We start from the raw sequence: 25,027 nt of genomic DNA on the forward strand, positions 1-25,027 counted from the left end.
GACCTCTCTCTTTGTTTCTTAGTCTGCCTAAGGGTTTATCAATTTTGTTAATTTTTTCGAAGAACCAACTCTTTGTTTCATTGATCCTTTCTACTGTCTTTTTTGTTTCACTATCGTTTATTTCTGCTCTAATTTTTATTATTTCTCTGCTTCTACTGACTTTGGGCTTTGTTTGTTCTTCTTTTTCTAATTCTGTTAGGTGTCGTTTGAGGTTGTTTATGTAAAATTTTTCTTGCTTATTGAGGTGAGCCTGTATTGCAATGAATTTCCCTCTTAGGACTGTCTTTGCTGCTTCCCAGTTAAGTTGGTATGGTGTGTTTTCATTTTCATTTGTCTCCAGATAATATTTGATTTCTTCTTTAATTTCTTCAATAATCCATTGTTTGTTCAGTAGCATGTTGTTTAGTCTCCACATTTTTGCCCTTTTCCCAGCTTTATTCTTGTAGTTGATTTCTAGTTTCATAGCATTATGATCCGAAAAGATGCCCGATATTATTTCAACCCTCTTGAATTTATTGATGCTTGCTTTGTTTCCCAAGATATGGTCTATCCTTGAGAATGTTCCATATGCACTTGAGAAGAATGTGTAACCTGCTGTTTTTGGATAAAGTGTACTATATATATCTATTAAGTCCATCTGGTCTAATTTTTCATTTAATTCTATAATTTCCTTGTTGATTTTCTGTCTGGATGATCTATCCATTGGTGTTAATGGGATGTTGAGGTCCCCTACTATTATTGTATTGTTGTTGATGTCTCCTTTTAGTTTTGTTAATAGTTGCTTTACAAATTTTGGTGCTCCTGTGTTGGGTGCGTATATATTTATAAGTGTTATGTCATCTTGGTAGAGTATCCCTTTTATTATTATATTCTGCCCCTCTTTGTCTGTTTTTATCTGTTTTGCTTTGAAGTCTACTTTGTCTGATATAAGTGTGGCAACACCTGCTTTCTTTTGTTCATTATTAGCTTGAAGTATTGTCTTCCATCCCTTCACTCTGAGTCTGTGTTTGTCTTTGGGTCTGAGGTGTGTTTCCTGGAGGCAGCATATTGTTGGATCTTGTTCTTTGATCCATCCTGCCACTCTGTGTCTTTTGATTGGAGAGTTCAATCCATTTACATTTAGAGTGATTACTGAAACGTGGAGGCCTACTGCTGCCATTTTATCACTTGTTTTCTGGTTCTTTTGCATTTCCTTTGTTTCTCGTCCCATGATTTTTGGATTCCTAATTCAGGTAGGTAAATTTCTGTATAGGCTTTCTTCTTATTTGTAATTTGTGTCTTTATTCTTGTTATTTGTTTACTGGTTACCAGGTGGTTTGTATAACACATCTCATAGATGAGATAGTCCTTTTTCTGATAGTCTCTTATTTCCTTAAATTAAAACGTTCCATCCCTTTTCTCTTCCCCTTCTAGGTTGTTATTGTCAGATTTTTTTTCCCTCTTCCTTCTTGTGTTGTGAGTTTGTGGTTAAAATTACAAGGTTATATTTATTCTTGGTGTTTCCCTTCTGTTTATCTTTAATGTTTTATTTACCTTTTGCTAACCTGGTCTGATGGAGAGCTGCTACTTTCTGTTATTGTCCTTCTGCTTATCTCCTTTGTTCTGGGTTTTGTAACCCCTTTCCTTTTTTTTGATTTTTCAGGTATGAGGTTCTTCCTGAGCATTTCATGAAGAGGATGTCGTATGGCAATGCACTCCCTTAACTTTTGTTTATCTGGGAAAGTTTTTATTTCTCCATCGTATTTGAAGGATATTTTTGCTGGGTAGAGTATTCTTGGCTGCAGGTTTTTGTCCTTCAGAGTTTTGAATATATCGTTCCGTTCTCTTCTAGCCTGTAAGGTATCTCCTGAGAAATCTGCTGATAGCCTTATGGGGGTTCCTTTGTAGGTTATTTTCTTCTGCCTGGCTGCCCTTAGTATTTCCTCCTTGTCGTTGACTTTTGCTAGCTTCACTACTATATGCCTTGGGGTTGGTCTTCTTACACTGATAAAGTTTGGAGATCAATTGGTTTCTGTCACATGAAGTTCCATCTCTCTCCCCAAGTTTGGAAAGTTCTCAGCCATTATTTCTTTGAACAGGCCTTCTGCCCCCTTCTCCTTCTCTTCTCCCTCTGGTATACCTATAATCCTTATGTTGCATCTCCTAATTGAGTCGGATAATTCTTGCAGAGTTTCTTCATTTCTTTTTAGTCTTAGTTCTCTCTCCTCCTCTGTCTGCAGCATTTCTATATTCCTATCCTCCAAATTGCTAATTCTCTCCCCCATATTATCGACCTACTGTTCAGAGAGTCCAGATTTTTCTTAATCTCCTCCATTGTGTTCTTCATCTCCAGTATTTCTAATTGGTTCTTCTTTATAGTATCAAGCTCTTTTGTGACATAGCTCCTGAACTCGTTGAGTTGTCTATCTGAATTCTCTTTTAACTCATTGATTTTTTTAATAATGGCTGTTTTGAATTCATCGTCATTTAGGTTATAGATTTCAGTGTCTTTGGGATTGTTTTCTGGGTACTTGTCATTTTCCTTCTGTGCTGGAGATTTAATATATTTTTTCATACTGCTTGATGGCGTGGATTTGTGCCTCCGCATAGAGATAGCGTTTAGTTACTGCTTCCACTTGTTTCAGCTGGTGTGGGGGGGAGCAGCTGTTTAGGCTGCACCAACCAGGAAACCTGTCAGCTGTTACTGACTGGACCTGGGCCCCTCCTCGTAGTCACAGTGGTCCTGTGGGGTCCCTTGTCAGTTGTGGGGGCATTTGTAGGGGGGCCTCAGGCTGCTGGTGCCTACTGTTGCAGACCACCTAGACGCGCTCCCTCCTTGGGGTCTTCAGCGGCATTATGGGCTTTCCCAGCAGCCGGGAGCAGGATCACCTTTAATCGCAGCTCTGTCACTGTCAGAGCCCACAAGATCTCACTTGTCCACTATAGGTCCCAGCAGAGCCATGGGTATCTTCTGCAGTCTGTGGTTAGCTCACCTAGCTGTGCTACTTTTGCCCCAGGGCCTTCCAGCCTTGTGATTGCTGGTCGGGGCCTCTCCACTAGTGCTGTGCAGAGGCTTTCGCTGAGGCTGCTGTGGGAACCTGGAGTCCCCCCCGGGCCATGGAGCCGGTCCTCTGGAGCTCCACCCAGCCCCAGACCACTCCCACAGAATCTCTGGGGGCCCCTTGCCCCGTCTGGGACACACACAGAGTCTGTGGGCCCGGTGGCGGCTGGCGGGCTGCTGCCTTGCCAGGAATTCTGCACTTTGGGAGCTTCCTGGCATTCTGAGTGCTGGGCGGGGCCTCTCTGCTAATGGTGAGCAGAGGCTTTCCCTGCCAGCACTGTGGGAACCTGTAGTTTCCCCCGGGCTTGGGTGTAATCTCGGGGGGCTTAGGTAGGGTTGTAGTCACCTGTTTCCACCGTTGCTCCACTGGTGAGTGCACACTCCCGCCCCTGGTGCATGGTGATGCTATGGGGGAGTCCGCTGGAAGACAGCCTCTTGCAGGTACTAGGCTGTCCGGGGGTCGGGGGTCAGAGAGTTTTTACTAATCTCCACCTCCTCCCGGGGGGATGTCCATCCACCTTCCGATGTATAGCAGCACGGGTCTCTAAGGTGTCTTGAGATGCTATCTGGATATCCTTTGTTAACCGGTGAATATCCAATTAGTTGTAGATTTGAAGGGGGAGAGACAAGACTACTCACTCCGCCATCTTGGTCCCACCTCTTCGTTGAAAGTTTTCTTAGTTTTGTTCATCCTTTATCACTAGGATCTAGTATATACCTAGCCTGTGTATGATGAACCATAAGTGTATAAATGAAGAAATGAGTAGTATCAGAGTATACTCCAGAATGGTTTTGCTAATTTATGCTGCCACATGTGTATCTGTTTCCCCATATCCTTCCCACAGCAAGATATGAAAGTTGACAACTAAGTCCGTAGTGTCTTTTTTATAAACAAGCTCCTTCTGGAGGGAGGGCAGAAGCTCCAAGTGATCAGAGATTCTTAGTGGCGACTATGTTTGGGGGGCTCCTAGACAGCAGTCATACAGTCCACTGCGTTTTTGAAGAGGCAGTGTCTGATTGTCTAAATGTTTATACGTAATTCAAGATTTTATTATACCTAAATATTTAATTCTTATAGTTTTGAAATTTTGGTTTAGAGAAACTATAATATAAAGTTTTCTATTTTGTTTCTCAAGATGTAAAGTAATATGCCTCAACATTTTGCTACTTTTAAATAAACAACCAACCAATGTCATTTTTTAATTTATGATGATGAGGAATTTTGGCCTGGAGCTTTAGGTACTAATTATGTATTCATTTTATGCTGATTTGCTGCTTTGTCACGTTTTTCAACAGCTTTGAAATGGGGGCTATAATTAAATCAAATCTATAACAACATATATTTTATTGAGACTATTTTTTTTTTTTGCTTTAGTTTATTTGAACATATAAACCAAGACTTTGGGTAGCTTTCTGTGATTATACTATTGCCCCTAAAGTATATGAATAAAACTCAGAATTATGCTAGTGTTGATATTCAACTTTACAAATTGAGTGATAATTTTTAACAGAAAAAGATATTTAAATTCTAGTACTTTATAATCATGACTTTGAATATTTTACATAACTTGGCTTTGGGAAGAAAGCTTACTTTAAGCTTTGTTTTTCCTTTTAGAATCAAGTTCCAAGTCATCTCATTGTCTTATAACTAGCTAACATGAACATTTACTTTCATTTTAAGCTATTGTCAATTCTTTTAAGTAGGCTGAATATAAATCAATAACTTGTCATAGCTATTGTATTTACCAAGTCTAGTTGATATCAGTGTATTTTATTGTATATTTATCTTTGGTCAAATGTAAAACACAGCTTTTTGCAATTTAGAAAGGCCTCTAGATTTATATTTATTGAGGCTATAGTTGTGGTCATAAGGTCTTCATTATTAAAACTGTAAAACATCATATCATTTTCTCAATTTATACCACTTTAATCTTATATTATGAATTAATAATTAATTTAAATAGTTGAAATAATATGTTGAACAGGATTTTAAAGCATAACTAATTTTTGGACTCCATTAACTTAAAAAAGGGCCAGAACTTTGATTAAGGAAAAACAAAACAAATGTGTAACTCAGTAGAAGCCCCTCTTTTCTGCTCTGATGGGGATTAGTAATTGTTTATTTAAAGAGTTAATGTGGGGAGGATAGTAAAATAAAATATTTAAAGAATTTGCATCATTTAAAATTGTATAAACGCTCATTTATTCACAAGTCTTCTGCTGAAGGACCAAGACCTTCTATTCATCTAAGAGCGTGCTGATGGGAATTTCGTGCCGTCTTTCTTGTCTAAACCACGCGCCCAGCTGCATTGTCAGTGGTTTGCAGATTTCCGTACGTTAAAGTGGAATGGGCACTAAGACACTTATGAAGTGAGATAAGTAGAATCCTTCTAAATTTTACAGACTTTCCTCTAAACTTTTAAAATCATGTCACATCTAATTCAAAAGCATTTTTTAGTGAGTTGCCTTTGTCAAATATATGCAAAGTATCTAATATAGTTTTATAAAAATGATCTCTTTTTCACTTCACATTTCATTTATGATAACATTTAATTAAGTTGCACAATTAGAATACCAAATATGATTGGCATAAACATATTTGAGGGCAAACACACATGTTAAATCCCCAAGATAATGAATCTTTTAGATTTAACATTTATTATGGAAAGTTTCAAACATAAATATAGAGAGAATCAAATAATGAAGTCTCGTGTACCCCTCACCCAAACTCAATGATTACCAGTGTTTTGCCATTCTTATTTCATCAGTTGATCCCCTCAACTCTTTTTTTTCTGGAGTATTTTAAGTTAAAGCCTAGACAAATTACCATTTTTAAATACTTCAGTTATCTCTAACAGATGAAGATTTTTTAAATGCACACACAGAATATTGTTATTACGACTAACAAACATAACAATAATTTCTTAAAGTCTTTTTTCAGCTTATTTATTTGAATTGGCATCAAAACTAGGTCATATATTGCATTTGGTTGACATCTCCTAGGTCTCTTTTAATGACTGATTTGTATGTCATTTATTTGTTGAAGAACATAACTTGTTTGTCCTGCAAAATTTCTTACATTCTGGATTTAGCTGATTGTCTTCTTATGGTGCCATTCTTTGTTTTGCTACTTGCCTACCCGCCCTCCCCCCCATATTGCCTATAAATTGATAGGTAAATTAGAGGCTTGATTAAATTTAGGTTTCTGGTTTGGGGGCAATATACTGCATAGATGGTGCTGGATATGTCTTATTATATTAAATGAGGAGGTACATAATGTCAAGCAGTAATGGAAATTTTAAGTAAAGTAGTAATAGCTAAGACATGTATCCTTTAATATGTGCAAGGTATTATTCCAAACACTTTACGTATATCGTTTCTTTTAGTCCTTAGAGAAACCCTTTGAAGTAGATGTTCTCATTGCCTCCACTGTACAGATAAAGACGGTGAGGCACAGGGAGGCTAAGTAACTGGCTGAGATCCCCAAGCATGGATTTGGTCCAGTCCCTGGCACTCAGGGCAGGACCTATGCTCCAGAGCACCCTGCCATTCTGCCTCTTGAAGGCACTGACATTTCTAAATTACACTGAAAAGAGTTAGGTGTGGTCCACACCTCTTCAGTGAACATCTTATCTTAATTATATAAGCAAATAAATGTTAAAGGATATATATTTTAAATAAAAAGTACTTTTGAACTATGTTGTTTACCACCTCTACCTTCTTTGAAAATAATACCTTGTAAAATCTGTATTTATTTTCTTACTGTGATATTTACTCTCACATTGACAAATTGTGATATTTTCCTTGTCCTGAAGTGGAGCTTTTCATGGAAAGTAAATTTACTTCCCTTACGTAGATATGTCTTTTCCAGTATCAAGAAGTATAAAGGGAGTTCCTTGAAATTAATGGCAATTTATAATTTTTAATAACCACAGCATTTTCAAAAAATTTATTACAGTTTTTGTTGCTTCTTTTGCTTACATAAGAATGAATTTCTAGTGTCTTCTCAATCAGTTTGGCTTATCTAGTCTAGAGATATATTTACTGAGAGAAATTCCACAGAACCCACTTTATCTTTCCATTACACATTCTTATTCTATTATTTATATTTTCAACTCTTTGGATCTTCAAATACAGTTTTTCTCCTTTTAAATTCCTCTATATTTTGTTAGTACATGCTCTTCATCCTTTTTTATTAGATTTTACATAGGTATGTCTCTTTATAACTACAAGTCAGTCAGTCCTCATGTGTAAAAATAATGTCCTACTTTGTTGACATCCTTAATGAAAGTGATGCATTTTCTATTTTTATTCAGATTTCTAAGTAACTACAATGGCATGACTTGTCTTGTAGTATGCCCCAAACCTTCACTCATTCATTCAACAAACCTGTCTTGAGCATCTTATCAAAGATGAGTAAAACATGGGCCCATCTCAGGCCAGAACTGGAAGTCAGGTCAGTATGGTGATACATACTTCATATAGTGATCACAACAGAGGGAGGGAAAACTAGAGGTCAGGAGCAACAGTCAGTCTGAGAAGAAACCAGTGCTTGGGTCTGAATTAAGGGTTTTAAACCCATGTGGATGTGATGTACATGGTGTATTCAGGAGTTGTAGACTTAAATGTCTATAAAAGCCAAACATAGAGTGCAAATGAGGAAAGTGGGTCAAATGTGATCATTAGGGAATAGTGGGGACTGTTGAAACTGGATAGCGCCTGTCTGATCTAAGGGCATTCTTCTTCAAATATTTGTTTAAAACACTGGCTCAGCCACACAAAATGTGGCTGTTCCACTTATTTGTGACTCTGGTAAGGTCTAAGGTCTAAGTATGTGAAAGGTTTAGTGTTTTGAGAAACCATCTATGAAATAAATGTGTTCAGTGGACCAAGTCAGACAGAGTTATGCAGAATATATGGACCAGAATCTCTAGGATATCTATATCTGGGATTTCAAGCCTCACTGACAGAAGTAAATGGGGGACAAAATTTAAACAAAGAAACAAAAAATGTCAGGGGCTAGTCCCATGGCAGAGTGGTTAAGTTCATGTGCTCCCCTTTGGCAGCCCAGGGTTTGCTGGTTCGGATCCTGGGCACGGACTTATTAGTACTCATCACGCCATGCTGAGGTGGCATGCCATATAGCAGAGTCAGAAGAACCTACAACTGGAATATACAACTATGTACTGGCGGGCTTTGGGGAGAAGAATAAAGGAAAAAGAAGATTGGCAACAGATGTTAGTTCAGGTGCCAATCTTTTTTGAAAAAAAAAAGCAAGTCAAAGTCATCTTGGTTCACAAAATGGAGTGATGGAGTGTTCCTCGTGAAGCAGCAGTCAGTTGCTGCAAGATCAGGCATTCTGCTGACCAGGCGCATGCTTAGTGTGTCAGCACCACAAGGACAGCATAAACAATTAGGCTGAAAAAAATTAGACTTTGGTCTTCCTTTCATGAATTGTATACTTTAGTGGATTTTAAAATTATTATTATGAAATTACAGATGGAAGAAGAACCATATTTTTCCCAGGACTTCATGGCCTCTATCCACTTTAATCTGGCCTGGCTACAGCAGTAGAATTTCAGATTCCGAGCACAGAGGGATTCGGTGTTTGGCTGAAGACCAGACGCACGGGGACTGGGCGTGGCCTTTGGAAACTAGGCTTAATAACAAATATGGCTATATCCTATTTGTGTGAATGTGCAACCTAGTGGCCATTGAAACTTCTTCCTCCCAAAATAATTCTTCATGTCTCTTTAAAATTAATGTGTGATATTAGTTGTACTGGCTGTTAACAGAGGTTTCCAAACTCATAGATTTGGGCTATTAATTTTTACAATAAGCATGCATTTATTCTCCCTTGCTGGGATTTGTAGACATGGATTCTAATCAGTGTTTAAAGTTTATTTTAAAAAGAATTAGGTTGAATGTTTTGAAAGTTGTATGGCATAGTTGAATAATGTCAAAGTGTAAAATGACTTTTAAAAGCTTTCACAGTTAAAAACTTTGCAGTGCTTTCTCAGTGGTCTCCATTTTTGAATATTAATCTTATGAAAAATAATACAACAGCTCACAGAATTCTAACTGTATTTTTACATATTTGTGAAATAAAAGTATACCTTTTTCTCTCATTAAATACCAGACTTTGGGCATCTGAGGTTTATAGTAATATGCCTAAAGTTATTAATATCTTCAAATTATTTTATACTCTGTATCAAAAAGGTCTTTCAGATGTAGTAGAAATCCTCAAATATAGAAACCTGCAGCGTGCTTGGCAGTCTTAGTGTGACTTATCCTGAAGTTTTGTATGTCTTCAGCCTTAGTTGAGTACTTTAAAAGATTTGTGACTTGTTTCTTTCCTTAATTCTATTTGGAAGCCAAGTTTATAAAGAGTTCTTTAAATACCTGATGTTTGGCTCCTTAACAGAAAGCATATAGCTCATAGGTGAATCATTTTATGTGAGATGTAAATAAAATTTACAATGGAGTGAGAAAAGATAAAGTGTCAGGTTAAATTTTCTTTGATCTTTTTCGTTCTGTGTTTACTTATGATTAGAGAAAAATATCGACTTTGTCTCTTCAGCAATACTTAGCGTCTTTATGTTCGTTTGAAAATTTCCATGGTTTTCAGCATGTTTCAGTGAAGATTTTTATTTTATGTGTAGTCTCTTTAGCTATGAAAATCAGTAGACTGAGTATTTCTTAAAATCGGTAATTCACTTAAATACTTAGAAATAGTAAAAGAAAGGAAATTATATTATTTTTTCCCCCAGTGATTGAAGAAGACTCTGCTGAGGGGTCCATGATATTCAGCTTTTACTGTTGGCTAACTAGTGACAGAGTCCTAATCCAGTTTCTGGCAACACTTTTTTTTTTGAGGAAGATTAGCCCTAAGCTAACTACTGCCAATCCTCCTCTTTTTGCTGAGGAAGACTGGCCCTGAGCTAACATCCACGCCCATCTTCCTCTATTTTATACGTGGGATGCCTACCACATGGCTTTTGCTAAACGGTGCCATGTCCGTACCCGGTATCTGAACCGGTGAACCTTGGGCCGCCGAGAAGCAGAAGGTGCGAACTTAACCACTACGCCACCAGGCCGACCCCGGCAGCACATTTTTTAACATGCTCTTGGTGATAAGATAAGCAGTCTACCTTGTAAGCCACATCATGTAATATCTTCCACCAAATATTCAGTTAGGGTAGAAACCTTAAATGAAAAGTTTGATGCTGATAGAAAGGATCATAGTTTCGGGCTGGTTTTAAATTGGTTTCCAACTTCTAGTTCAACTCAGAGATAATATGGAAGGTGACATATGATGTAATGTTGAGGGCTATCTGAAATGACTGAGATTTCTTTCCTGAAGTTATCTGGTTATTGTTGGAGAGTTAGCTTGCTTGGAATAAATATGATGAAAGAAATAGAATTAGCCACAAAGATATCCCAAAGAGCTAGCAGATAGAATGTTGCATCTGGGCCAAAAAGCTGTTGGAAGGAGTTCATACCAAGCATTGTCTGTATAGTGAATAAATTATATCATATATGTGTACTGTTATGTTATTTGCATTTAAAAAAAACTCTGGAAATATATGAATAAATTTTAAAACATTTATCAGTTTCCAGTTATCTTTTGTCATTATGTATTTTCTTAAAAGATAAAAAAAGAGTAGAATTATTATCACGATGGGATCTTTGAATTTTTTAATGTTGAACTAGTCTTCATTACATACTCCCCAGAATGGCTAAAAAATCTGATAATATCAACATTGGTGAAGATATGAAGCAACTACAACTCTCATAAGTATTGGTGGGAATGTAAAATGGTATAATAACTTTGGAAGGAGATTTGACAGTTTCTTCTAAAATTAATCGTTCATCTACTACATGCATATTACCAATACTCTATGACTCAGCAATCCCACTCCTAGGTTTTTACCCATGAAAATGAAAGTCTATGCCCACAAAAAGATTTATAAGAATGTTCCTAGCAGTATTATTCACAGTTACTCCCAAACTGCAAACAATTTGCATGCTCTTCAAGAGAAGAAAGGGTAAAGAAACTATGGGATATTCATAAAATGAGATACATCTTGGCAATTGAAAGGTATAATCAAGAAAAACTACTGAAATATGAAACTGCATAGATGAATTTGAAACTCTTATGCTGAGTTTTAAAAAAAGCCTTACACAAAAGAGTACATACTGTAAGTGATTCTATTTTTATGAAGTTTTAGAACAGAAAAACTAAGTTATGGTAAAATAAAACAAAATAACAGAACCTCTGCAACAGTAGTTGCCTTTGTGGATGGGTATGGGCATTGACTGGAAGGGGACATGAGGGAACTTGGTGGGGTGCTAGGAATAGTCTAGATCTTGATAGGGATTCAAGGTAGACCAGATATATGCATTTGTCAAAGCTGATTGCATTTAAGATTTGTGCATTTCACAATAGGTAAATCTTCGTTAAAAAAAAAACATTACAAACATTGAACTCTAGTTAATGATGTGTATGCTAGTGTTGAGGAGTGAAATGTACTGACGTCTGCATTTACTCTGAAATGCATCAAAAAAATAGGATAAATTGATGGATAGAGACCATGATCAATAAAGAGATAGATGGATACATCTGAGATAAAGCAGATCTAGAAAAATGTTAATTATAGAATCTAGGTGGTGGATAATGGGTTTTCACTGAACAATTCTTTCAACTTTTTGGTGTGCTTAAAAATTACCATAATAGGGGCTGGCCCTGTGGCCAAGTGGTTAAGTTCACGCGCTCCACTGCAGGCGGCCCAGTGTTTTATTGGTTCGAATCCTGGATGTGGACGTGGCACTGCTCATCAAGCCGTACTGAAGCGGAGTCCCACGTGCCACAACTAGAAGGACCCACAATGAAGAATACACAACTGTGTACCTGGGGGCTTTGGGGAGAAAAAGGAAAAAAAAATAAAATCTTTAGAAAAGAATTACCATAATAAAATATTGGGGGAAAATGAATGTTTATTCTAAAAAAGTTTAGAAGATAGACATTTTTGGAATTTATTCTAATTTAGACTGAAGATATGATAACATTCTTCAAGGTTTTCCTTTTTTGTCCCTTCACAATTTAAGATTTTGTCATATCCAATTGTAGCATCTTAATTGCTAATTCCTTAGTGCCACATGTGTAATCCAGTTATTAGTTTAATAACATTGATTAGACACTATATTCATTTCCTGTGGCTCATATAACAAATTACCACAAACTTGCTAGCTTAAAAACAAGTATTTATTGTCTCACAGTTTGGACGCCAGACATCCAGGATCAGTTTCCCTGGGCAAGAGTCAAGGCGGCAGCCTCCCTCTAGAGTCTCTGGGGAAGAAGCCATTCCTCTTCTTTCCAGTTTGTGGTGGCTACCAACGTTGCTTGGCTTGTGGCCACATCCTTCTAATCTCTCCCTTCTGGGTAATATTGCCTTCTGTATGTCTGTATCAAATCTCCATCCGTCTCTCTCTTTTAAGTACACTTGGAATTGCATTTTGAGCCCACCCAGATAATCCAGGATAATCTCCTCATCTCAAAATCCTGAATTTAATCACATCAGCAAAGGCTTTTTTTCCACATACAGTAACATTTATAGATTCCATGGATTAGGATCTGCTATCTTTGGGGGCCATTATTCAGCCTACTACAGGCATTTTTTTAATGTGCCAAGTTCTGTGCTAGGGCCTAAATAAATAATAATTAACAGTTAATTTCTTACTCTTTGCCAGGTGCTGTCCTATGTACTTTACATTCATTTTTTTCCCTAAAGAAAAAATTTGGTTTGATTTAACATGAACATTTGGCCATACAGTTCTTTCTAGAATATGTCAACTATTAAAGCCCCAAAGTGCTAGTTATCTGAGAAATGTACTTTAGGAAATTCTATTTTATTCTAAATAACCTATCTTATTTGTGTGGTGGATGTTAAAGTTGACAAGATTGTAAATTCCCTTTGAGAAGAGACTTGTCTTATCCATCTTTGTATCCATATAGTTAGGGGCATAGTAGGGGTTGGTAAATGTTTGTTGAATAACTAAAAGTGCCTTTGCAAATATTATGAAATGTAACCTTTACAAAATCCTCGGAGGTAAATATTGTAATTTCCATTTTACAGAAAAGACTTAGAGAAGTTGAATTACATTCCCAACCCCAGAACTGCGTCTCATACACACACACACACACACACACACACACACACACACACACACAGCTTTGACAGTCTGAGCATCTGAAACATATTTCCATTATTTGTAACTGATTTTGTACATGAAATATTAAAATTTAGTGAAATTCTGATGTAGCTAAATATCATCTCTCTTTTATTATTGTCTTATGTTATCAATCATGTGCAATACACTTTTCAGTTTTTAACTTTTTTGAAAGGCTAGTTTCTTGTGGATTAAGTCCACAGTGGTATTAAGAAATGGGAGGAAATATTCTAAATGATACAGAATATTTTGATACTTTCTTGAAACTTCAGCCTTTCCCCAGAAATGCCTCAAGCATATCTAGTCTTTCTGTAGCTTCTTTTGAACATCAGATTTTTTTAACTCATTGATATTATGAATCTTATAAATAATCATACTTCCCTCTTTACTTGGGTTCCTTGAAAGCTTATTCCAAAATCTTATCCTACCTATAGAAGCTTTTCGGGCCTGAATTATATGAATCCCTTCAGGGTGAGTCGATCCCTGACTTTACTATCCATGTTTTCCACCTTCCTTATCTCTCTCAAATATTTCTTTTATAGTTTTATATGCATTTCTAGTGGAATAAGCCTGGATATATGTAAACAGACAAAATAAATTTAGGCCCCTTAGTAATCATGAACTATACAAATATATTTATATGTTATATTATAGATAACAATGTATTATGTTAGCTCTATATTGTTATGTATTGCATATACTGTTTTCCTTCTTTTTCATCTTTACAATTTTCTTTCCCCAACCTTAAGTCAAGCCACTAAGTCAGCTAATGTATCCCTCAGTATACATCATGTTCGCTGACTTACTTGTACTGTTACCCTTTATATTTTCTTTCACCTTTTTAAAAGTATGGCATGACATTGAATTGCCATTATTTTCCCCAAAGCCCTAAATTTTGCCAAATGGCCTAAGTCTGTTGTGTGTCTGATGACCACGTATTTACCTTCAATAAAAGATCACAAAGGGGGCCGGCCTGGTGGTATAAGTGGTTAAGTTCATGCGCTCCACTTTGGAGGCCCAGGAATTGCAGGTTTGGATCCCAAGCGCGGACCTGCGCACTGCTCATCAAGTCATGCTATGGAGGTGTGCCACATACAAAATAGAGGAAGATCAGCACAGATATTAGCTCAGGGACAATCTTCCTCAAGCAAAAGTAAGAAGATTGGTAACAGATGTTAGCTTAGGGCTAATCTTCATCACCAAAAAAAAAAGGATCACAAAAAGGAATTTGTGCTCTATTTTTTTTTTTTACAAAATTCTGTCATTACCAGGGCAGAACTCATGACACCTTCAGGACTCATAGAAGCATAAAACTGATCAATTGACTCCAAGCACATTTACCTGACATCCCTTTCAAACGCCTGCTATTGCTCTCGCCTCATTATTCCACTAACAACTTTTGAAAACAGTTTACTGTCTCTCCTCAACTCTCTATCTTGTTTCATCCTTGGAATGCCAGAATGTAGTCCTTTATTTAGTTGGGTACTTGAGAGAAGTGTTTTCTGTGTAAAGCAGAAATGTTAATACTACTGTTATTCCATTTTGCCACATGGTTTTGCTACATGTTGATTTTGCAGACAGAATAGTAACTATAATCATCAACAGTAGAGCATTTAGAAATGTGCCAGAGATGTGCTGTTCATTTTGATTTATTGTGTAAAATAACGTAAAGCTGAGTACTGGGGTTAGGAGTGTTGCTTGTTCCTGTTGGCTGTCAGACATGATGTTGCCTGCATGTACCCGCTGCCTAAAACAAATAGTGAAATGTGCCTTCTTCCTTTGCTGTGCTTACTTACTGTCTTGCTTTTGCAACTCTCTGCAAGGAGAAAATGGGTAATGCTCCCCCTCCATGCTTTCTATCAATCTCACACACTGGTTTCATTAGCTTCCTACCACTCTCCCTACGAACAAAGAGGTGTATTTTCCCTTCATCGGGAATAGGCTGATGACTAGTTCTACCAAAGCAACCTGGATTTTAGTGATTATGTTGTTTCAGGGGCTAGGCTACTAAAATACCTTTTGTGAGTGCATTTATAACAATTATATATTTGTTGATTTAATGACACTAGTGATAAGGGAAATATGTATTTGTTAAGAATTATATTTATAAATGTATTACATACATGCACACAAATATACTACATACTCCTTTGAATATTAATTAAGTTGTTGATAAGTCTTTTCATTGATGGATAAATTAAAGAGTTAAGAAAGAATCCTTCAGAAATATATTTTACGGGCAAATGGACTTTGTAATATTAGGAGTCAATCATTAAACTGGCCTGGTAGGAAGAAAAACTAAGTAAGTTTCAATAGCTTTTCCCTGGAATTTCTAAATCTCATTCTGCTGTATTTATTTGAATATTATTTCAGAAGAAAATATGGAGTACTTTGTTTCTCTATCCTTCAGATAAATAAGAATTAACTGAACTTAGCTATTATCCTTCTGTTGGGATTTAAAAAATATAAACTGCATGCTTTTCATAAGAAAATCCTTGGTTGATGCCCCGTATTGTCATTTGTAGAACTATGTGGACTGTTTTCTTCCTTAAAAAAAAAAGTAGAAATATTATTTCTTTTGTTTTTAAGTAAAAAAGTTATCTCCCTGTGTAAACATAATGTACCAAAACAATTAAAAGTGACCTGCTGCCTTGCTTTCCTATAAATGTTAGAACACAGATTATTTCATCTCTGACATGAACATTAACATGTAATGATATGGGAGAAAATAGAAATCAAGCAATGGCAGCCCCAGAGCTTTGGAAGTAGGTTTTATGAATTTGGCAGCAATGATCCATAAGCCTCAAAGAGTTCAGAGTTCAATCCAGTTAAGCTTCAATAAGATCAATTTATGTAGTATCCCTGCCTTCATCAGGCCCATGTCATCTTTCTCCTTTCTTCTTCTGAATGAATCTGTGGGTTATCTTGCTCCCATGGCCTATACTTTTCCCTCTCCCTAATCTAGAACTCCTTCCTCATACCTTCTTTTTTAGAAACTAACGAGAAGCCTTCGCTGTTCTTTTCTCCCAATTGCAGAATTAATTAGTTTTATATAATTGCTACTTAAAATCGCCTGTAAAAATTCTTTTTTTGGCTTTTGATCAGGCCAGAAAATTGCTAAACTTAAAAATTAATGACAAAGCACACGCTTCCTGAGTATGAATGCTTGAAGCATGTGGGAAACATTTGGAATGGAGAATGTTGACCTGCTTTCTTTGTGTCTTATTACAGCTATCTAATTGTAAGCTTTCAGAAAATGATCAAATTAGGTGCCCTCTTCATTGCATTTTTAAAATAAAAATTATCTCCTTTTCTTTCATGTTGCTAAAAGCATGTTTTCAAACCAAATTTTGACTTACTAGATTGGGATATTGAGAATCATTGTTAGTTAAAGCAAAACCATTCTTTTAACTTTTATACATTGTCTTTACCTACTGTGTTTTATAGTCTTCTGAGAATTTGGCTTATCCAAAAAGAGATTCTGTGCCTTCCCAAGTGAGAGGGAAACCTTTTGTCAGCATCTTGTCTGAGTTAACTCCTTGGCTGCGCAGGTCATGGGAGGTCTGTGTTGAACATCAGTCTTTGGCTCTATCACAAAACTGGTATTGAAGCACAGGCCAACTCCCAGAGTACAGAGGTTAAAGAGGCAATTAGTCACTACAAAGCTGACTTGTGGCATCTTCTGGTAAAGAACTACTTAACTCTTTCCTGAATGATGCCTGAAATCTCATCTTCTGGGTGCTTTTATATTCCACTAAAATAGTTTAGTCTTAGCCATTTTAAATTAAAGGTAAACTTAAAATATATATGTTGTCTGTTGAATTGAGACTTTCTTATCAATACTTATAGCTGTTGGGGAAAGGGGGTGGGGATAGGTAGGGAGATTATTACCAATTTCATTTTACCTGTTTGGGAGCCTAACAAGTCTCTGAAATTATTTCCAGCTTTACCATTAAAGTTCTTATTTATTACTGGGGGCAGAGGACGAGGGTTGAAGCTTACCAGAATTTTGCCTAACATTTTTTTCAGAAAAGGAATGGCCTCTGATGAATTACGATTCATTAAACTGGACCATAGTTTTATATGTTTTTATGTTCCTGGTTTTTTTAAGAGCCTGGACTTTTGCTTCCCCACAGTAAATTTTTGGTACATGTAGGATAATAAAATCTCCTCTTTTGCCCTCCCTCTTAAAATGTGCCAATACCATAAAGATAGCACCATTCTTAACTGTGTCAACAGTGTGCAGTGCCTGGATTCCCTCAGAATTATTGGCTGTAAATTGATGGAACCCCAAAAAGCGTAAGAGAAGGAAGAGGTTTCTTAACTTTTCCTATTTCAAAGTAACTACAATTTTTTCCCACTGAGCAATGACTAAATTGCTGAATTAGGAAGTGTTGCCTTTAAATTTTTTCCTTCCCTTTCTTTCTAACATTTCCTTCAGCTCTGAAACATAACAATTTTCAGTTGATTTTTAGTAGATATAGAGATAGTGATATGATTTTTCTGTTCTTAGGTATAAACATTAATATCAACATTAACAGCAAAAATAATAGTCATTGATCTATCAAGGTTACAAGTATTATGTCCATCATTTTATAATAATTTGACTCTCTGATTATATCTTTTAACATGTCCAACACATAGTTTGCACTCAATAAAACACTATTGAATTAAATAAATAAAAGTTTAGAATCTTTTTTCTGCCTCTTGTATATTCTGAGGAATGCTTAGAAGAAGTTGGCTTAAGAAAAAGTTAGCTCAAATTGTTATATAGTAGTTTAGTACAGTTGTAGTAAAAAGATGGAACAGTGGCTAAAATTAAAAACAAGACTTTTGAATAAATATATTTGAAATATTAAAGCCAGAGCCATTTATCATAAGTTTGTTAATTTGATATCCCTCCCACCCCCCAACTTGGAAAAACCCTTAACCATCTTGTTTCTTAGTAGCTTAAAGAAAATGTGCACTTTAAAAGATAGTGTAGGCTTTATTCTATCTGAAAAACATTTTTAAAGTACTCTAAGAAACATTCAAGTTAAATTAAAACATATTTTGCCATATGAATGAAAAAACAAAATATTTCCATGAGAGCTTGTTTGTGATGGTCATTCCTAAATATTTTAGAAAATATTATTTTGTTGTTACTCCTTTTTCAGTGCTGACCCCTCTTTACTCTGCAGTTAGGAAACCTACCTAATGTTAGAGATTCTCAGGGAGGGAGTGGTCCAGAAAGAATCAGCAAATGACAACATCTGCTCTGCCTCCCTCAAAGGTCTAACACCTCTGTTGGCAAAGATGCAAACACATAGAACTTAAGTTTCAATAACATTTCACTTTATAGGCCACTTATTGTGGTAAATCTCATTTTTAAAAGAGCAAACAAACTGCTCTTCTCATTTTGTAACCTTTCACTATCTTTGTGTGACAAAATAGGCATTAGTTCACTGTTTAAGTAGCAAATGCCTAAATTAATCTTAGATTCACCAATCAGATACTGGCTTTCCAGAGAATAGCATTTGGTAAGTGAGTGTCCCAAGATATTTGTTGTTAACTGCTGGAGCTGGTGACATTTTGCATATCGCTCCTAGTCTTTCCCCTGTTAAGAATGTGCTTTGAGCAAACGCTTCAGCGTTTTAGTTGCAATGCAACCTTTTTTTAAATCTCTCTTGCAGTGAACATCTCTTCTGTGAGATTATCTTTAGAAGTTTACATGAAAAATTAACAAGTATATATTTATACTGTGTTGTTATTGGGAGAGAAGAACATTTACAAAAAAGCATAGCGTAAAATACAAAGAGCGCTCAGCGTATCACTTTGATGCCGTGTGTCACTTTCCTGAAATAGTCGTTCATTTATCATTACGTGCAGTTGTTTAAGTTAAAAATAACTATTGCATGCTATTTCTGTAGGGTTAAGATGTCGTGTTACTAGAAAAAGTGCCAATAAATGGAATGCTCATAAATGAAATTATATTCACATGTAATAAGGGGAAATGTACTATTAATAGATTCTTGAATTGATTAATCTTATAAATGTTTACCTGTAAATTGATCTTTTTCTGTACATAGAGATCTTTTATATAGTGCATTTTCTGAAAGTAGGGTATACCTGTAAATCATGCCCATTCATTTACTGCACTGGGATTGGATTATTCTTCAGTAAAACTCGATTTGAGGCTTTAGAAAAATCAATCGAATATCATTATTCTTGCTGTAAGATGCCAAATTGTGTTTTGGTGACCTCTGCTATCATTTAAATGACCCGTATATGAGTTAGTCAGGATGAGCTTTCGTCGCACAGAATTGGATCAAGTTTGCTCCCTTGTTGCTGTCTTTAGATCTTGTAAATCCTTTTTATTCCTTTTTCATTTGTGTGTATTAGTTGCAGCTTCTTATGCTTTTACCACTTACAATCTATATAACATAGGGTGGGTTGTTGGCTTGTTTAGTTTCAAGAAATGGTGAAAATGAAGCTCTATTTCTAAAACCCCCAAATAGATCACTTTTATGATGTGTTTGCATTTCAGGAATTTTAAGGTTTGATCTACGTGTTTATTCAACCTTAAACATACCTAACTCCCCTTTGCACTTACTTGCCAATTACTTTACAGCACTCTTCATACTTTTTCTTTTAAATCTGTAGGGTTGTTTTTGTCTTGTTGCATTTTTTTCCTCTATTAGAAGGAATATCTATTATTCAAATAGAAAAGTGACTTAAGAAAGAGCATCCTAAAGTTTATTTAGAAATTCACCAAGCCACATACTAATGCATCTCTAATGGGGATATTTCTTTTCACACCTCTAAGGTGATTGAGCCTGTCCTTTAAAGTGAGATTTGCAAACCAGTGTCTGGCAGCTCCAATTAGCTTCTTTTGGGTTTGAAGCACATCACAAACAGTAACAAGGTCTCCTAGGACACTCCTCTTGCAAGCAATGTAGTCATATTTCCTCATTAGTTCTTTTCAATTGTCACTAATGCCATGTTCCAGCTTTTGAGTAGGAGACAAAAAAACATAAAAATTTGGTATGTATGTAGAATGGGCCATTGTTTTCCATAATTCAAGGCTCTTTTGAATTCCTTTGATAGTTTTGAAGCTTACACAGCTTAATTCATTAACCTTTACCCTTCACATAAATCATGTGATTAGGAATCTATTGCTAAGGAGACAGATTTTCCCTCCACTGAAACTAAGTAACGCTTTCTCTTATTTAAAAAAAAAATACTGTATAGCTCACAAAAGTAACCTTTCTGTTACTTTTCAAATTTCATCAAATGTTTCAGATTCATTTTAGAACATTACCAAAAGCAGGTGAGCATAAAATTACATTATTATAAAAAATAATTCTGGATGCTTTGGATACTTTGGAGCAGGTTTTCTGGCCCTTTTCAGTAAGTATTCTAAAGGAGTTTATATATATGTACTCAACAGCTGTTACTCAAGATTTTACAATGGTTACAATTTTTTTTATTCTCTTCTGAAACTTGCCAAAACATAAAAGCAGGAAAATAATCTGAGGGGAGGCAATTCAGAATAAACCAAAATATATTTAAATGAACCTAGGACATTTCATTTGGAGAAATGTTTCCTATAGGCCCTCATTTTAGAGAGAATGATGATGTGAGGCTCACAAAGAAGGTAGGTGGTTGTTCTGTGGTTCTGTGGAGGTGAGACTAGACTGTGTGTCTTCTCATTCTTTCTTCCCTCTTGTTAAGACTTGTCTCCCCTTATTTCTCAGAGCTCGGGAAGATGGTTTAGTAGTCGTGTGTTTGATGTTCACAGGCTATCAAGAATATTTGATATTCTTCTGCATTTTTCGACTATGCTCTTTTTCTGTATGATGAATTTCTTCTTAATAATCTTTTTGATTGTTACTTTCACTAAGGATGTAGTTCTTTCCCCCAAGTTTTGTAGTTCCTTAGGTTGTCATGCATGAAATGGGAATTTTTTGAATGTACTGACTGACCCATAGAGAATGTCAGTCATGTGGTTTTCTGAGGGTTTTCCTTAGGGATGGTGGGTACAGGGGGTGGGAGAAAGAATGGGAAAAACTTGAATTCTGGATTCTGAGTTTAGGGACTCATGGCTTGCCCTTAGGGACAAAACTGTAACTTATCACTGGGATTAGTGAATATTCTCCTATGCAATGTGTGTGAATAGGAGAGGGGAGGGAGAAGCAAAGGTTTTAAACGTGGTCTTTGGTTCTGTCACTCTCCTTACTTACAGATTAGCACTTCGCAAACATTTCTCTCTTTTTTTAAATTAAAAAAAATTTTTTTTTAAGATTGGCAGCTGAGCTAACGACTGTTGCCAATCTTTTTTTTTTCCTGCTTTTTCTCCCCAAATCCCCCCAGTACATAGTTGCATATTTTAGTTGTGGGTCCTTCTAGTTGTCGTTTCTCTCTTTTATTGGTACCATTTTAAAAATAGCCCTTAAAAAAACTTACATGAGTACCTGTAGTCAAAAAGTTTAAATAATTACTAATACCACCTTGTTTGTTTGCCTGCATACAATCTATACAGTAACTGGAAAATGCTCTGATGTTAACACACTAAAGGTCATCAGTAGAACCAAGACTCTTTTAAAACAGAGTGGAATTATTTAGAGTAACTGTGGTCCACAGACTTGTGTTATGTTAGAGTGCTTCCTGTAAACATGTTCTAAAATGGATTTGAAAAGTTTCAAGAGGAAAGGACCATCACCACCCACCGTCTCTCTCATGACCTGCTGTCACCACAGGCTACCTGGGAGGCTTGACCTAGACTAGTCACAGGGCTTCAGGCCCTAGCCAGGGACCTGATGTGGGGCTCTATTTCCACCGGTTTGCAGTAACAGGATAATACAAACCACTTCCATTTTCAGCTCTCAAAACAATAGCTATTTTGGCTATTTATTTGAACCACTTAAGGTTGTATTTTAATATTATATTGAGTTTTAGTCTAGATTCACAGGACTTGGGGTTTCCCTCCTCAAATATCACATCTGTGAATGATATGCTATTTAAATTAAAAAATTAAATTTTGCTACAAAGCTTCCAAGGACTATTTTTTAGGCCATGAATTCTTATTCGAGAATATGTGGAGTTGTATGTTGTACATAACTTCTAGCACACTGGCTCTGATTACACGGTAATTAAAAGTATTTGGAAAACCTGATGCAACTCAACTTTGAAAAACAGAGCAAAATCCTAGGTGATCCTTTGTAAAAGCAAAGTGCTTTTCTCTTATATTTCTCTTTTCCTTTTTCGTCTAACAGATATTTACTGCTTGCTTCGTAATCATGTTATCTCTCAGCTGTTGCCTCTTGAGTAAGCTAAATATATTTGTGATATCTATTCATAATAACTTTTCTCTGTCGTGTAGGGAGGAAACCTGATGCTCATGGCCTTTCATCACTTTTAGGACAGTTTTTATCCAGTGATTGATTATCTTATTTTATATGAATACGGTTTCTTGTTGCCTATGAAACAGAATTTGGTCTGGCTTGTACAGTGAAATCAGTTGGTGTTATTTGCTGTTTGTAGTCTGCTCTGTGTGTCTTTAATGTTCGTATGTGCTTGTAGCATATAGAATCAAGTGGCAGGAACGCAAATAGAATATTGCATTTGTTTAGAGTCTTTTCATAATCAAATATGAAATCAGGCATTTTGAACTCTTTGAAAAGAGCATGGGAACAGAACAAATGATATGAACGTTATTTCTGCACTACCTTATTTCATTTTGTGGTGGTCATACAAAACATTGTATCTGCTAACATTTTTGGTAGGTGATAGAGGAAGGCAGTGAGATATGTATCTTTGATATGGCAGAAAGTAGTCAGACTTTCTTTTTTTAAAACTATTTAGGATTTTGTAATCATCTAGGGCCTTTATTTTTATCCTTAGCATATGAAAATCAGTTTTTAAAGTTGTGTATAAAACATGGTTGTTGACTGTAATGTTTCGTTTCTGCTTTTATCCTTCCTATTTTATGAGTTCATTCAAATGTTACGTTAAAGCCAAATGACATGGAATTAGGTTTTAAAATTTCCCTTGATAATAAGCTGCATCAATCATAATTACATTGTGTTACTGTTTCAAATTTTCTACTGTAGCCTTGGAAGAGCTTACCAATTTTTATCATAAATCTTTTTTTAAAAATAGCCAAAAAAGAATGTTTATTCAGTTATTCTGAGGAACTTTGAAATGTTTATCATTCCATTAAAACAATATTCTATAAAAATATTTTTAAAAGAAAAATATATCTTCTCTATAACTAATTTAACCTTCAGTAGTGAATTATGTGAAGTAAAATTTCTTGACATTTTATGAAGATACCTACAAATAAGCCAGACGGCAAATAAAATATCTGAAAGACAGAGATGGATACTCAGTAATTTTTTGATGGATTATACACACAGGTATCAAATTATTTGATCCTTACTTCTTAGAAAAGGTTAATGACTCTTTTTCCTTTTACCCTTTCTTAACTGTTATTTATAAAGATTAAAACAGGGACTTCAATGAAGGATGCATATGCCTATGTGTTGGTATGACAGTACAGGTTTTTCTGATATTATAGGGGACTGAGCCACAAAATAGATAGTGTTGTTCACCATTATCTTTAAAGTTCATTCAGTTCTGTACTACGTGTTCCTCTATGGCTATTGGAGCAGAGTGCACCATTCAAAAATCTTTTAACTTAAAGGAAACCAGAAAAGTCTTTAAATCTTACATATCTATATCTATATTATTAAAATGGCCTTTACCTGTGCAAAAATTCATTTAAGATGTTAAGAATAAAACATTTTAAAGTAAAAGATTTTAAAGTTCTTGTGTGCAGATTTTCTTTCATCTTTAATCAATGTTATAGATTTTTAAAATGTAAATTTGTTTTATAATGAATAAAAGTTCACAAAAAGTGTGTATTTTAGTTATCAAACTCCATCATTAATAACTGAGCCATGCATAATGTTACCATCCACTCATGACCATGCCTCTATATTCTACAGTTTCATTATAATTATTTTTATATTATTTTATTATATAAATGCTGTATGTTCTTTATATAGCATATGTTTACTAGTCTGTTACCAAATGTAACATTACTCTTATAGGAATATCGCTTTTTCATTGCTTTGGTTTTATTATTTATTTATTTATTTTTTTTTTTTGAGAAAAACAAGTTTGTTTGCATGGTGGTTCAGGGCATCCAGAGAAATCACGGGAGTTGGAAGGAGGCAAAGAAAAGAGAAGACAAGGATTACTCTGGCAAGAATGTAGACCAAGTCCTAACAACACATCAGTGTTCATTTCACCCAGCCCACGGGTACGAAGGTGTCACACAGCAGTGCCCAGTGCACTTCAGGGGAAGGCACGCCACCGTCAGAGCCAGGACACTGGGTTCTGGTCCCATCCCCGCCCCAAATTCACCCTGGCATCGTGGGCAGTTACCCCCACCCAGCCTCAGTCCCCTCATTTTAGGATTGCTTCCTGCTGGCTGTGAGGCACTGAAGCTCGAAGGTGGCTTTTTTTCTCTCCAGAAAGGAATTTCTGCCTCTTCCACCTCAGTCAGCACCGTCCCTTGTTGTGAGAGTTCTTTTTATCCAGTATTAGTTCTCTCTCAGGGGTAATTCTTCCAAGTGTAGTTGTAAATTTGTTGCATCCATGGGAGGAGGTGAGTTCAGAGTCCGCCTACGTCACCATCTTGACACCATCTCCTTCGTTGCTTTGATTTTAAAAGATACACTAGTCATATGTATTTAATTAAAGTCATTTAGG

General features: G+C 35.9%; 1 protein-coding gene across 1 annotated transcript in view; it reads left to right on the plus strand.

Moving 5' to 3' along the window:
- The window catches only part of FBXL17 (F-box and leucine rich repeat protein 17), a 464,449-nt gene that overhangs the window by 282,741 nt on the left and 156,681 nt on the right, over nt 1-25,027 (plus strand). The gene's annotated exons all lie outside the window — the stretch shown is intronic.

This window comes from Equus quagga, chromosome 7, assembly GCF_021613505.1.
Source record: "Equus quagga isolate Etosha38 chromosome 7, UCLA_HA_Equagga_1.0, whole genome shotgun sequence".
In the NCBI taxonomy this organism is placed as follows: domain Eukaryota; kingdom Metazoa; phylum Chordata; class Mammalia; order Perissodactyla; family Equidae; genus Equus; species Equus quagga.